Genomic DNA, 12,702 nt, shown 5'->3' with positions numbered 1-12,702 from the left:
TGGCAATGTCTAGTAGGCAATTGAAAGATGCTTTAAAAACTATTAAAATGGCTTAAAGTACTCCTTTGGTATCATGTTCATGGCTCTTTGTAAGTTTCTAGCATATCCGGTGTCTTCTCTATTCCTTAAGTATGATTGTGGTGTAATGGAAAATTTAGGTTTTGGAAATGTTTTAGTTTTGTGGTGACTGGTACAAACAAGATAATTATTTTGTTTTGAACTTTCCCATTACATATGTGTTCTGTACAAAGCAATTTACGGTTACAAACAAATAGAGCTTGTGCCAAGGGAATGAGGCTAATGCTTTGTTCCAATCTCTGGTACATTCTGAAAATATTAGATGTGTGGTAAAACTTTTAATGTGTCCATTAACTAGTACTCATGGCTAATTTACAGCAGAAGTGTGTGTGATAGCTTACATAAATAATTTCTAAAATCACTGTGATCCTTGTTATTGTGATTACTGCTAAGAAATAACCCTCTCAGTTTCCAATGTACAGTGTGATACTTTCCGATACTATATATGATTATATATCTTGTCAATATTTTGTTTTGTAAAGGTGCCTGGTTTGCAGAGACCTATCTATGTTAGCAAATTTTCTCCTTCTCCTTCAACTTCTCTTTCAACTTCTTCTTCTTCTTGTTGTTATCATCATTATCATTATCATTATTATTAATTTACCAGCACCTTTTCTTGCTCATCTTTAAAGAATCTCCAAGTATGTATCGGATTGAGATATAACTGTACAGTTGCCCTGATCATTTTTAAGAGAAGAAAAAGTGAGCAGCATGTGAAGCCTTTTCTGCCTGTTCGTCCAGGGTAATGTCAGTAAACTCTTTGATATTCCTTCCTTGCTAGTAGATGGCTAGGGAGGCAGACAGAATTCATTTTCAAATCCTACATGGACCTTTCATATGAAAGATGGAATGAGATAATATATGTGATCATATTGACAGCAAAGCACTCTGAAAGTGTAAGATCTGCAAAAGTAATCATTCTGCTTATTTATCAAGATTACGGCCCCCTACACCCTTCTTATTTTTCAAGAACTTAACTATTAATTCTTCTGAGGAAAGGTTGTTTGCATCCATGGATAGTAATTAGAATTATGAATATAATAGGAAAATAGATTATAGTCTCATTGATTTCCCAGTTCACTATTACAATAGCAAAAACTGTAATTGTGTATCATAGTTATTTTATGAGTGTGGCAGGCTGAAGAATGGATCCCAAAGATATTTACATCCTAATTAATGTCTGTAACCTGTGAATGTCACTTTATATGGCGCAGAGGACCTTGTAGTTTTGATCATGTGAAGGATCTTGAGATGAGATCATTCTGGATTATCAGTGGGTCCTGTGTAATCACAGGGGCCCTTGTAAAAGGGAGGCAGGAGGAATTAGTCAGGGAATATGTGAAGTTGGCTTGGTGCAAGGAAGGAGCCATGAGCCAATGAATGAGGGTAGCCTCTAGAAGAGGAAAAAACAAGGTTCTTCCCTACAGCCTCCAGAAGGAATGCAGCTCTTTGGACACCTTGACTTTAAACTTCTTACCACCACAACTGAAGAGAATTTGTTCAGCAGCAACAGGAAACTAATGCCATAGGGATTGATCAAACATTAATAACTACAGTTTTTTTGAATTCTAAGAAACTGTTAATACCGACTTGAATCCAAACTTTCTTTATCAAAGTCTTCAAAGAAGCAGTGGTTTATTATTATACATGTAATTTACCTATATAAATGATAGAATAGGATACCCCAGTAAGCATCACGGAAAGTCTCTCTTGATAGACTCCCTGAGGCCTTTGCCATGGCCTTTCTCCAGAGAGAGCAGGGCAGGGCAGCGAAGCCTGCACAGGGACCACCTTTTTCTTCTGCGGTTTCACTATGTCCTTCTATCTTTGGTTCTCCAGTGAACCAGAGGCTTCTGGGAAGTTCCAAGTAGGTCCTTTACTCTGGAACAGAATCTTAAAGACTAGATAGTCCCCAAAAGATTTTAAATAGATGGCTTTCTTTAACACTTTCTGTATAGATTCTAACACGATATGAATTAGACCATGTTGAATTCATTTGCTTGTTTGAAACCTGGGTCCTGCCAGCTTACATGTCTCTATCTTATTGTTAATATTTTATTAAATGCTTTCAGTAAAATTTTGATTTTAGAGTATTTTGGATTTTTACATTGAAATAAAGGAGAAATTCACTTTTTAGAATGTGAGATACATTGGAAATCCTGGGTATGTAATGAGAAGATTGGTACTTGATAGCATTGAAATCTGTGTTTCCTTTTTTCATGGAAACATATCAGAATTTGTTTTATTTATATTTAATACTTTAAGGCAGTAAAAAAAAACAATATTAGGTTATAGAGGAAAATCAGATTAACATGGACAATGACTTTGTTATGAAGCCATTATTCTTAGTCAAGAAGCAGGTTTTGTGCCGACCTAATCTTAAGCAGAGTCATCAAAGCTCAATAATTATGGAAGTCGATGGGGCGCCTGGGTGGCTCAGTCAATTGAATGTCCAACTTTGGCTCAGGTCACAAGCTCACAGTTTGTGGGTTTGAGCCCCACGTTGGGCTCTGTGCTGGCAGTTCACAGCCTGGAGCCTGCTTCAGATTCTGTGTCTCCCTCTCTCTCTGCGCCGCCACCCCCCCCCCCCCCCCCGCTGGTGCTCTGTCTCTCTCTGTCTCTCAAAAATAAATAAACATTTAAAAATAAATAAAAAGAAATATGGAAGTTGGGGTACCTGGATGGCTGTCTGTTAAGCATCCAGCTCTTGATTTCAGCTCAAGTCATGGTCTCACAGTTAGTGAGATTGAGCCCCAGTTCAGGCTCCTCACTAACAGTACAGAACCTGCTTGGGATTCTCTATCTCCCTCTCTCTCTCTGCCCCTCCCCTGCTCATGCTCTCTCTCTCTCTCTCAAAATAAATAAACAAACCTAAAAAAAAAAAAAAGAATTATGGAAGTAAGATTTGCAACGCTGTCTTCAGCTCAGTCCATCCCACCCCATCTCACTCAGTGATTGGAAGACTTACCTCTTCAGCTTCTATGGACATTTCAGGTCATTTGATTAAGGAGACCACATTATTCATCTAACTTGAATTTGATACAAAAGAAGGCCATAAAAGGTCAGAAACTTGAGTCCTGGCAGGTATGGTCTGCAAGTTGAGTACAGAGCAAGGATTGAATAGAGCCTATATCCCTAAGACACCCAGGTCCCTCACCTCCTTAGTTCCTTGAAGAGTTTTGCTTGGGGTTCCCCGATGTTTGGGTACAGTTGTTTTCACTGTGAAAACTTTCAAATATATACAAACTCAGGGCAACTGTGAACCCCACATTCCCATTGCCCAGCTCCTGCTGCCGTCTGCGTGTTGCCACATTGCTTCATCTCATCTCTCTCTTTCCCTATTTTCTCTGGAATGTTTTAAAGCAAACCTTTCACACCATTCTACTTGACCCCTCATTCTTCAGTAGGCGTTGCTAGATTTTAACTCTGCTTCTTTTCCATCGTTCTTCTCAGACAAAGCCTGGATATGCAGAAGCTGCGGAAGAGAGAGATTGCCCATAGTTTCTGAATTTAGTATTTCGCAGTGAAGGAATAATCTTTTCTTTTGATTTTGATTTTACTTTACTTGTTATAACACTGCTATTACTGTTTTGTTAACTCCTCATATAAGGAGTGTATTAGCTAATTGTAGACAACCCCTTTAGTATCTACATTTGTTTTTTTCTCTTCAATGTATTGTAACAAAACTAATTCCATACTTAATTTACAGAGCTGATTAAAGAATCAATGAGATATTGTCTTTTTGCCGTAAGTTTGTAGTCAAGTATTCCTGGAGATAAGAAGACAGACATCTTCTTGGCAAAGACGTTCTGCTCTTGTCCAGAGGTCTTTTTCCTTTCTATAATTAGTACATTTCTCAGAATAATAGTTTTACATATTTACAAAAAAACTTCCATCAAAATTGATTCTGTCCATACTTGCACTTCTTTGTAGAATTTTGTCACGAATTTCATATTATGCTACAGAATTCTCAAAATTTTTTTTAATGTTTATTTATTTTTGAGAGAGAGAGAGAGAGAGAGACAGAACATGAGCGGGGGAGGGGCAGAGAGAGAGGGAGACACAGAATCCGAAGCAGGCTCCAGGCTCTGAGCTGTCAGCACGGAGCACGACGCAGGGCTCGAACTCACGAACCGTGAGCCGAAGCCAGACGCCCAACCGACTGCGCCACCCAGGCGCCCCTATGCTACAGAATTCTCAATTATTTATACCAAAGTTTAGGTAATTACTTGATTTATAGCTTCATTTTTGAAGTTAATGTTATATATACAAATGATATGTAACTTCTCCTTAGAAAAGTAAGCAGCATTGGGGCAGACTTCCCTGTGTTCATGACTAATGCCTCCCTCTTTATTTTGAGAACCTATGCAGATGTTTGGTACTTCCTAGTCTACATTACAGGAATGCCCACAAAGATCAGTACGTTGTTATTCAGCTAGAATGACTCATCCATTGGAAGGATGATCAGTCAGCCAAAACCAGAAGGGTAGAATGACTTTCAAAGATCCTCTTTAACTTTCAGTAAAGGGTGTGTATGTGTGTTTTGTGTATAAATCTAAATATAGTTCTAAATAAACATCTGAAAAAATTTGTAGAGCCTTCTGAAAGGGAATAGGGAGACCTTAGTTCAGCATCCAAGCCATATGATTTAGGATCCTGTTCACAATAGTGTGCTATCGGCATGGCAGGATTTCCCTATAAATTCCAGCAATGGGTTAATAATTGGCTCTTGAGTGTATGTGAATTACCTGTCAACCTCAGTCTTATCGTTAGCCCACTACATCTTTGTATGTTATTTTACATCATTTGACATATTGTTAAATGTGTGCTCTGCAATTTTATGGAACTACTCTCTTCACGAGCACGTAATGCAGATTCCACAGTGTTTACAGCTATATCATGAGTGTTTACTATATTGCAGCAGTATAATAATGTCTCTTCCTAATATACAATTCTGTTATTTTACAGACTTAAATTATACTATCTGTTGAAAATGTCCATAGCTCTTCCTTTGCCAGATGCGCATTTGTTGTGACTGTACTTTTCTTAGTCTCCCACTAAAATTCAAGCATCATTTGGGAGAAAATACGCATTGAACCTTTATCATCTGGTAGTGCCTCAGAAAAATTTACTTTTACGTCAGAAGTTGTCATCTTAGAAAATAGATGGGACTCGGGGCAACTGGATGATGAAACAGTGAAGTATTGATCCCAGAAGAAAAAGGAGTCAGTCTATCTATGCAGGACTTGCGAACTCAAATGCCTCCAGGGGCCACTTGGTAATTTAAGTGTATGAAGTGGCCAGCTGAAGAAAATAGGTCTAAGCTGCTTGTACTGTGATGAGCAAAGTACCTGTCTAAAATGGATTTTAACTTGTTTTTGTTTTATAACTCACCACTTCTGGGTTCAAACAGATTGACCAAACAAAAACATCAGAGGTCATCATTTGGTGACCTCTGATATATCCCTTGGGGTGCTGTAGGTGGTAGACTATTTCAGATTGATAGCATACAAAGGAATTCTGTTAGGTACAGATGAGAACACTGGAAATTGGGGAGCAGAAGGGTCCTGAAAAGGGAGATACGGAGCTGTAAATATTAACAGCACTTTCTCTGCATTACTTAGACCAGATCCTGACTTGATTAATGGACAGGTTGGATGCTTCCATTGCCCTTCACGGCTGATAAGCAAAGATGTGCATCAGAATCACCTGTATAGCTTTGCCAAACTACTGACTACGTCTGAAATTATCCATGCCTCCCTCCAAAATGAGATTTCGATTTACCAAGTCTGGTTTGGAGCATGACTAGCTAAGTTTTGTATATTTTATAAAAACTCTTAGCTCCATGCAGGTGCACCCATGTGGTTGAGGACCTGTGCTCTTGGATGTAGAGTGCCCCGGGCCACTTTGAAATAAGGGAGTAAATGTCTCTACCCTCATGATACTCACTTAGGATGAGAGACTACATTGCATTCTGGCGCATTTAAATTGTTCAAGTGAATTATTTCCTTTCATACAAGAGGAATGAAAAAATCAACATACACCACTTAAGAGTTGGATATATATATTTGAGGGAGGCTGGAAGAGGCAGGTATGTTAAGACCCAGCATTTGGCAACTTCAAGTATAGCAAACCTAGTTTTAAAAAGACATAATTCTACCTGATTTGGCTTTAACAAAAGTCAAATTATATCCCCTAAGTTATAAAAATTCAGGCAATAGAAAATTGTTACGAGTACACTTAGACTTGCTGTTAGTTCTGCTATCCAAGAAAGACTTCTCACTGCATATGAATTTTCATTTCAATCAGGCAGTTCAGGATTAATCACTAAGGATAAAAAAAATAAGTACTGCATTTCATATAAATGGAATCACACAGTATGTAGTCTTTTGTAACTGGCTCCTTTCATTTGGCATAATGTTTTTAAGGTTCATCCATGTTGCAATGCTGTCCATCTCTTTTCTTTTTTAATTTTTTTTTAACGTTTATTTTATTTTTGAGACAGGGAGAGACAGAGCATGAACAGGGGAGGGTCAGAAAGAGGGAGACAGAGAATCGGAAGCAGGCTCCAGGCTCTGAGCTGTCAGCACAGAGCCCAACGCGGGGCTAGAACTCACGGACCGCGAGATCGTGGCCTGAGCCGAAGTCGGACGCTTAACCGACTGAGCCACCCAGGCGCCCCTGTCCATCTCTTTTCTTACTCCATGTTTTAAAGTTTCCCTTTTTTATTTTTGCCATGACATCTCTAGAAAGTGATACTGATTTTGAATTTCAAGTCGGGATAGCAGGGTAACTTTACAGATGAATTTGGGTCAAGAAACTGATTTGATTTAAACGGATTAATTATGTAGTCATTATCAAACATGGCTTCAATTTTGCTTGATGTCAGACCTAGTTTTATTTTTTAATTAAAAAAGTAATTTTTAATTAAAAAATTAATTTAAAAATATTTAATTTTTTTTATTTGGGTGTAGTTGACACACGATGTTACATTAGTTTCAGGTGTATGACATAGTGACTTGGCAACTGTAAACCTTATGCTGTGCTCACCACCAGGGTAGCTAGCTAACCCTCTGTCACCATGCAGTGCTATTACAATGTCATTGACGATATTCCTTATGCTGTGCCTTTTATTTCCATGATGTATTCATTCCATAACTAGAGACAAAGTAGATTCGTTGTTGCCTAGGGCTGGGGGTGGGGCCAGATTTGGAGGAAAATGGGGAGTTACTGTCATTAAGAAGGTTCCTTTCTGACGTGAAAACATTCTAAAATAGATTATGGTGATGGTTATACAATGCTGTAAATACAATAAGAACCATTGAACTGTACCGCTTAAGCAGATGGATTGACTAGTATTGTGAATTATATCTCAATAAAGCCGGTATTAAAAAATAAAAAGGAAAATGAAATGTATATAGTTTATTTTTAAGTATTTTGATAGAGCAGAGGTGATCAGTTTGGTGTAAAGAAATAAGGATTTCCTAGTGGAAAAAGTTTGTTGGACATTTAAAATTACCACAGAAGTTTGGGGCACCTAGGTGGCTCAGTCAGTTAAGCATCTGACTTTGGCTTGGGTCATGATCTCAAGGTTCGTGAGTTCAAGCCCCGCGTCAAGCTCTGTGCTGACAGCTCAGAGCCTGGAGCCTGCTTTGGATTCTGTCTCTCTCTCTCTCTCTCACTCTCTCTCTCTCTCTCTCTCTTCTCTTCCCCTGCTAATGCTCTGTCTCTCATTCTCTCAAAAATAAATAAACATAAAAAAAAATTTTTTTAAACTGACAAGCTTAAAAAAAAATTACCACAAAAGTTTGTAAAGTGCCCTTCACTGCAGAATCAAAAATCTAAGTTAGAAGAAGAAACTCTCTATTTGAATGTCTTAAGCATGACACCTACTAGAGAGGGCATGCTGAGCTCTCTCAGTACTGCACAGGGATCTGATGCCCTCCACTCTGCCAAGCCTTTTGCCATCTTATGTTCCTGCTGTGAGGAAGCTGAGACCCAGTGCAGTTAACGGGAGGGGTTGGTTGGGAGGGGGGGGAGACAATATTTTTCCTAATCTGTTTGTTGATATTTTCCTAGTATCTTCTAAAGAAAACTCATTATCATTATTCTGGTTTTGGTGGTTTGCTAGTCAGTGACTATTTTGTTAGTGAACTGCTTCCAGTTTGTGTTGTCTTGGACTGTGGACCACACTTAAAAAAGAAATATATACATTACAGAAGAAGTCTGTAAATAGATACATAATTGCTGTCAGCACCAAGAACTGTGATGCTAGTATTTACTGAGCTTTGGTTTCCTAACAGACGCTGTGCTGAATGCTTTACTTGGATGGTCTCACTAATCCCACACCACACTCTGTAGAGCTGGGAGTTAATGCTTTATCCTCACTTAGCAGGTGCAAGACGATGGCTCATAGAGAGGAGGAAACATTGTTCACAGCCGCACAAGTAAGAAAGGACGCTGTTGGTCTTCATTCTAAGTGGGCCTGACTCCAGAATTTGGGCGCTGAATCACTCTGCTGTTACCTTAATGGCTTCCAATAGGGAATTTGCAGACTAGCAATGCCCTGTAATTCACTTGGCTACAGAAACTTCTGTCATTTCTTAAGTTCTAACAGTGTTGTGGGGAACAAGTAAAATATCTTTAGGACACTGGTTTTCAAACATACTTGCACTTTGCAATTATCTGGAAGTTAAAAAAAAAATAAAGCTGGCGGCTGGGTCCCAGCCTCAGATGTTCTGAGTTAAATGGTATGGAGTGTGGCCTGGACATTGGGATTTTTTAAAAAATCTCCCAGGTGATTCTAATGTGCAGCCAACTTTAAAACTGCTTCGGGGGCGCCTGGGTGGCTCAGTACAACTTCGGTTCAGGTCGTGATCTCAGTTTGTGGGTTTGAGCCCCGTGTCGGACGCTGTGCTGACAGCTTAGAGCCTGCAGCCTGCTTCGGATTCCGTGTCTCCCTCTCTCTCTGCCCCTCCCCCGCTCATGCTCTGTCTCTCTGTCTCCCAAAAATAAATAAGCATTAAAAAAATTTTTTAAATAAAAAAAAAGAACTCCTGCTTGTGAACAATGCAAAGTTTTAAATTCTGAATTCCCATCCTTCTGTTAGTAAAAAAAAATAGTGGTTTTGTTACAAAAGTACTACGTATTTGCTTTAGAAACCATAGACAAACAAAAAATACAATTATGATTCTCTGTAATCCCCTCACTGAAAGATGACCAATACAGTATTTGTGGGGTTTTTTTCCCTGTGCATGTTTATGTGTTTAAAGTCTTAACTATAATGTTACTCTTCTATAGAACTTTATGTATTTAATGTCTCCTTTCTTATGTATTTATATGCTTTAGCAGACTGAGAAATTTTTGATTCTTATCCATAGGTAATAGTGTTGTTGGATTAATAGTAAATAGGCCAATAACTCTCCAAATGGAGCAATATCTCTATTAATGGAGAGTTTGTATATTATTTGAGGTAGCATTTAGGAAACGGATTTAGATGGCTCTCCTATGTGTTCATCTTATACAGCACTTTTTCAGACAAGCAAACCTTGGTTTACCTCCTTATCTCTTTTCTGGACTGTTAAGGCAAAGCCCATATGGTTTGTACCCCTGGGTTCTGGGCCTTGGGCTCTGGGCTCTAGTCTTCTAGACTTCCTGGCCTACGTCCTCCCCCTCAGGCTCAGAGAACCCTCCCTAGGAATAGCCCCCTCCCACACCTCTGTCTTTCCACCTTCCCACACTACTCACCTATCATAATAAAAACGCTGAGTTCAATATACTTTCAGAGTGAGAAGCAAATAATTTTCAGAGTTTGCTGCTTCTCAAATAATTTTCCTAATAAAGATTTGGAAGAGAAACCACTGTAGTGTAAGGGAGTTTAGTTAGGATACAACCAGAGCCTGTCAGCTAACAATTATGATTATCCTATTCTTTCCTACAAAGGTGGAATATGAGGAAGAATTCAAATAAAAGGTGGGGAGAGAACTCAGAGCTTTGGTGGGCTGGTGAGGGTTTACCCCAGAGGAGAAAGGGTCAATCTGGGAGACTTTATGGGTTTGGTTGGTAAACCAGCCTTGTCTTCAGTTAGGCCCAGACTACTCCAGGCTTTTGGAGGAAGCATTTTTAATACGGTAGCCACAAAACCAGACATCTCTGCATCATGATTTACAAAAGATTTTCATACATATTTCTTATAACTATAATCAGTGTATTTGTTAATCACCCTTGATCACAAGGCCTATAAATCAAAATTGCTTATAGTTATTTCTGGCTCTTAAAAACTTAACATTTATTTTAAGAATGTGTTATGATCTTTTTTCTAAGTGTTTATTTATTTTTGAGAGAGAGCAAGCATGTACACATGAGCAGGGGAGGGGCAGAGAAAGAGGGAGACAGGATCCAAAGCAGGCTCTGTGCTGACAGCAGACAGCCTGATGCAGGGCTCGAACTCACCAAGTGTGAGGTCACCTCCTGAGCCAAAGTCAGACGCTTAACTGACTGAGCCACCCAGGTGCCCCAAGAATGTGCTATGATGTTTACTTGCTTATTATTGACCACTTTTAAACAAATTTATGTTAAAAGGAGGAAGCTGCAAAATTATACATTTACTTCATTGGCATATCGGTGTGATATACATTGCTGAAATTTTTTTAGGATTGAGCCATTTATGTAGTTCCAAAAGCTATAAGAAAAATTAGAAGCTGTTTCCCTATTCTTTTTCTCCCCTTTTTGTTGAATTCACGATGACTTATGATGAATATAAAGGCATTAAAGACAGTTAAAACCACCAAATATACTGCTTTCCTTCGAATTCAACAACGACAAAACAAAATCAAAGAATAAAATAACAAGCCTGGTTTATTTATCTGAATGATATTTGTCTCACTACAAGATCATAATGAAAGAGAGGGAATCCTTAGAGTTCATCCTATAGTGTAGTAACTAACTAACTAACTAACTAACTAAATACATAAATAAATAAAAATAAATGCTAGAGGTAAATACTTATTCAGGTAAATGTCAGATTTATTGAGTCAGTCCAGTGTAAGTGGGAGATTTCTGGAGTACCATGCCAGTCATCAGAGCCAGGAGAGTATTATGATATAATGGTATCTCTTCTGCTGCATTGGATGAGCTGTCCTAGAAAAACATTTTGAAGCAATAAAGCATCCATTTAGCTCCTGAGTAATGAGGGAGTCAGTGCTCTTTCATTAACTATTTATTCAGGAAAAGAAGTGACCAACTGCTGAAAAGCTTTATCCAAAGAGGGTAGTGGAAAACAGAAGAAAATGCAGAAGTGAGGTTCTGTTCAGTTTCATATGCAATTAACAAATACCCAAAGCTGAACGGTTGATGCTTCTCCTCCATGTGACTTCTGGCTGACTGTATTTAAGTGTGAGTGCCTGTCAGATGTATGAAAGGGCCCCTTGGTTTAAGGAAGGATTGTGCAGTCTACACTAAAGACCAAAGAAAGGAAGCAATGAGCGGTGAGTAGCTAAGATTGGGCTGGTGTCTACAGTTTTAAATAATGGACTTATTTCCTATGATGAACAGTACTGATTTGAGGCACGCTGGTTTACTCCTGTTGGGAATTGTTCCTTTTATTTTTAGATGATTATTCCTTTTTCATGACTTCAGAAATCTGTGCTATAATGAAGTATGTAGATTATCACTCGATCAAATGGCTTCTAACTTAAGAAGTTATTTGCTATATAAATATATAACTTATTATTTGGAAATAGTTTCTAGGTGTGTGTGTAAATTTTGCTCTTCTTCCACAAGTATATAAGTAGTCCCTTCTTTGCAGTGAATGCTTAGGACTTAGCAACTTCAAGATTACAAACAGAATATTGTATTCACACATAAATAGGGCTAATTTCAAGCCATTTCAGAATCTCACTTTGGAGCACTTTTGATGCTATAGCAGCACAAAGCCTTCATTTCATTTGCTGTAAGACTCTTGGTCTGTGTTCTTTAGTGACATGAAAAAATATAAGAGTCACAATTATTTTCTTCCCTTAAAGCCAACCGAAGGGTTTTTATGTTAATTCTTCCCTCCCTGGCTCTCGCTAAAAAGTAGTATAGGGGAATTCTATACAACGAAGAAACAATCCTTCATATAAATCATATTAAAATAGACAGTGGAAATGGTATGTAAATCCCACATTATTTAATAACAGAATATTGTTGATATTGTCAAAAACCAATTATGAATCATTCCATGTTGCATTCCTCTGGTTTTCAATTTTTTTTTATTTCCATACCGAAAACTATGTACTAATTTGAAGCTTACCATGAATTATTTCGAAGCATACTTAAAATCACTTTTCAAGATACCTTCCATGAAGTAAGAATACATTGTTGATTTGGATTCACAGCCTTTGGTAATGGACTAAAAAGTCTAAATAGCAGTGAGCTTAAAGACAAGAAATTCCTCCTTAGAACTAAGTTTTCTTTCCTAGACCCCATTGTATCATACTCAGAGAAAGAAAATTATTTATGTTACAGAGACTCTCACTTGCTTCATCAAGGAAATGAGGACTCTGAGTTTAGAAATACAATTTCCTTGTGCGATTGCTAAGTTTTGCAGTAATCTGTCCTTTCGGTGATTAACAATCATTAGAT

The 12,702-nt window shown here is 38.2% G+C and overlaps 1 protein-coding gene across 9 annotated transcripts in view; it reads left to right on the top strand.

Annotated features, from left to right (window-relative positions):
- The window catches only part of DGKH (diacylglycerol kinase eta), a 186,214-nt gene that overhangs the window by 96,149 nt on the left and 77,363 nt on the right, over positions 1–12,702 (top strand). Inside the window, exon 1 of one of the 9 annotated variants that reach the window (XM_027064925.2) lies at positions 9,117–11,564. The exons of the other annotated variants lie outside the window; for them this stretch is intronic. The gene's annotated coding sequence lies outside the window, so the exon portion shown is untranslated. Of the gene's footprint in view, positions 1–9,116; positions 11,565–12,702 lie in introns of those variants that run through there. 9 annotated transcript variants of the gene reach the window in all.

This window comes from Acinonyx jubatus, chromosome A1 (genome assembly GCF_027475565.1).
Source record: "Acinonyx jubatus isolate Ajub_Pintada_27869175 chromosome A1, VMU_Ajub_asm_v1.0, whole genome shotgun sequence".
Lineage (NCBI taxonomy): Eukaryota > Metazoa > Chordata > Mammalia > Carnivora > Felidae > Acinonyx > Acinonyx jubatus.
The sequence above is the reverse complement of the archived record's forward strand: the minus strand, read 5'-3'. Positions and strand labels throughout refer to the sequence as shown.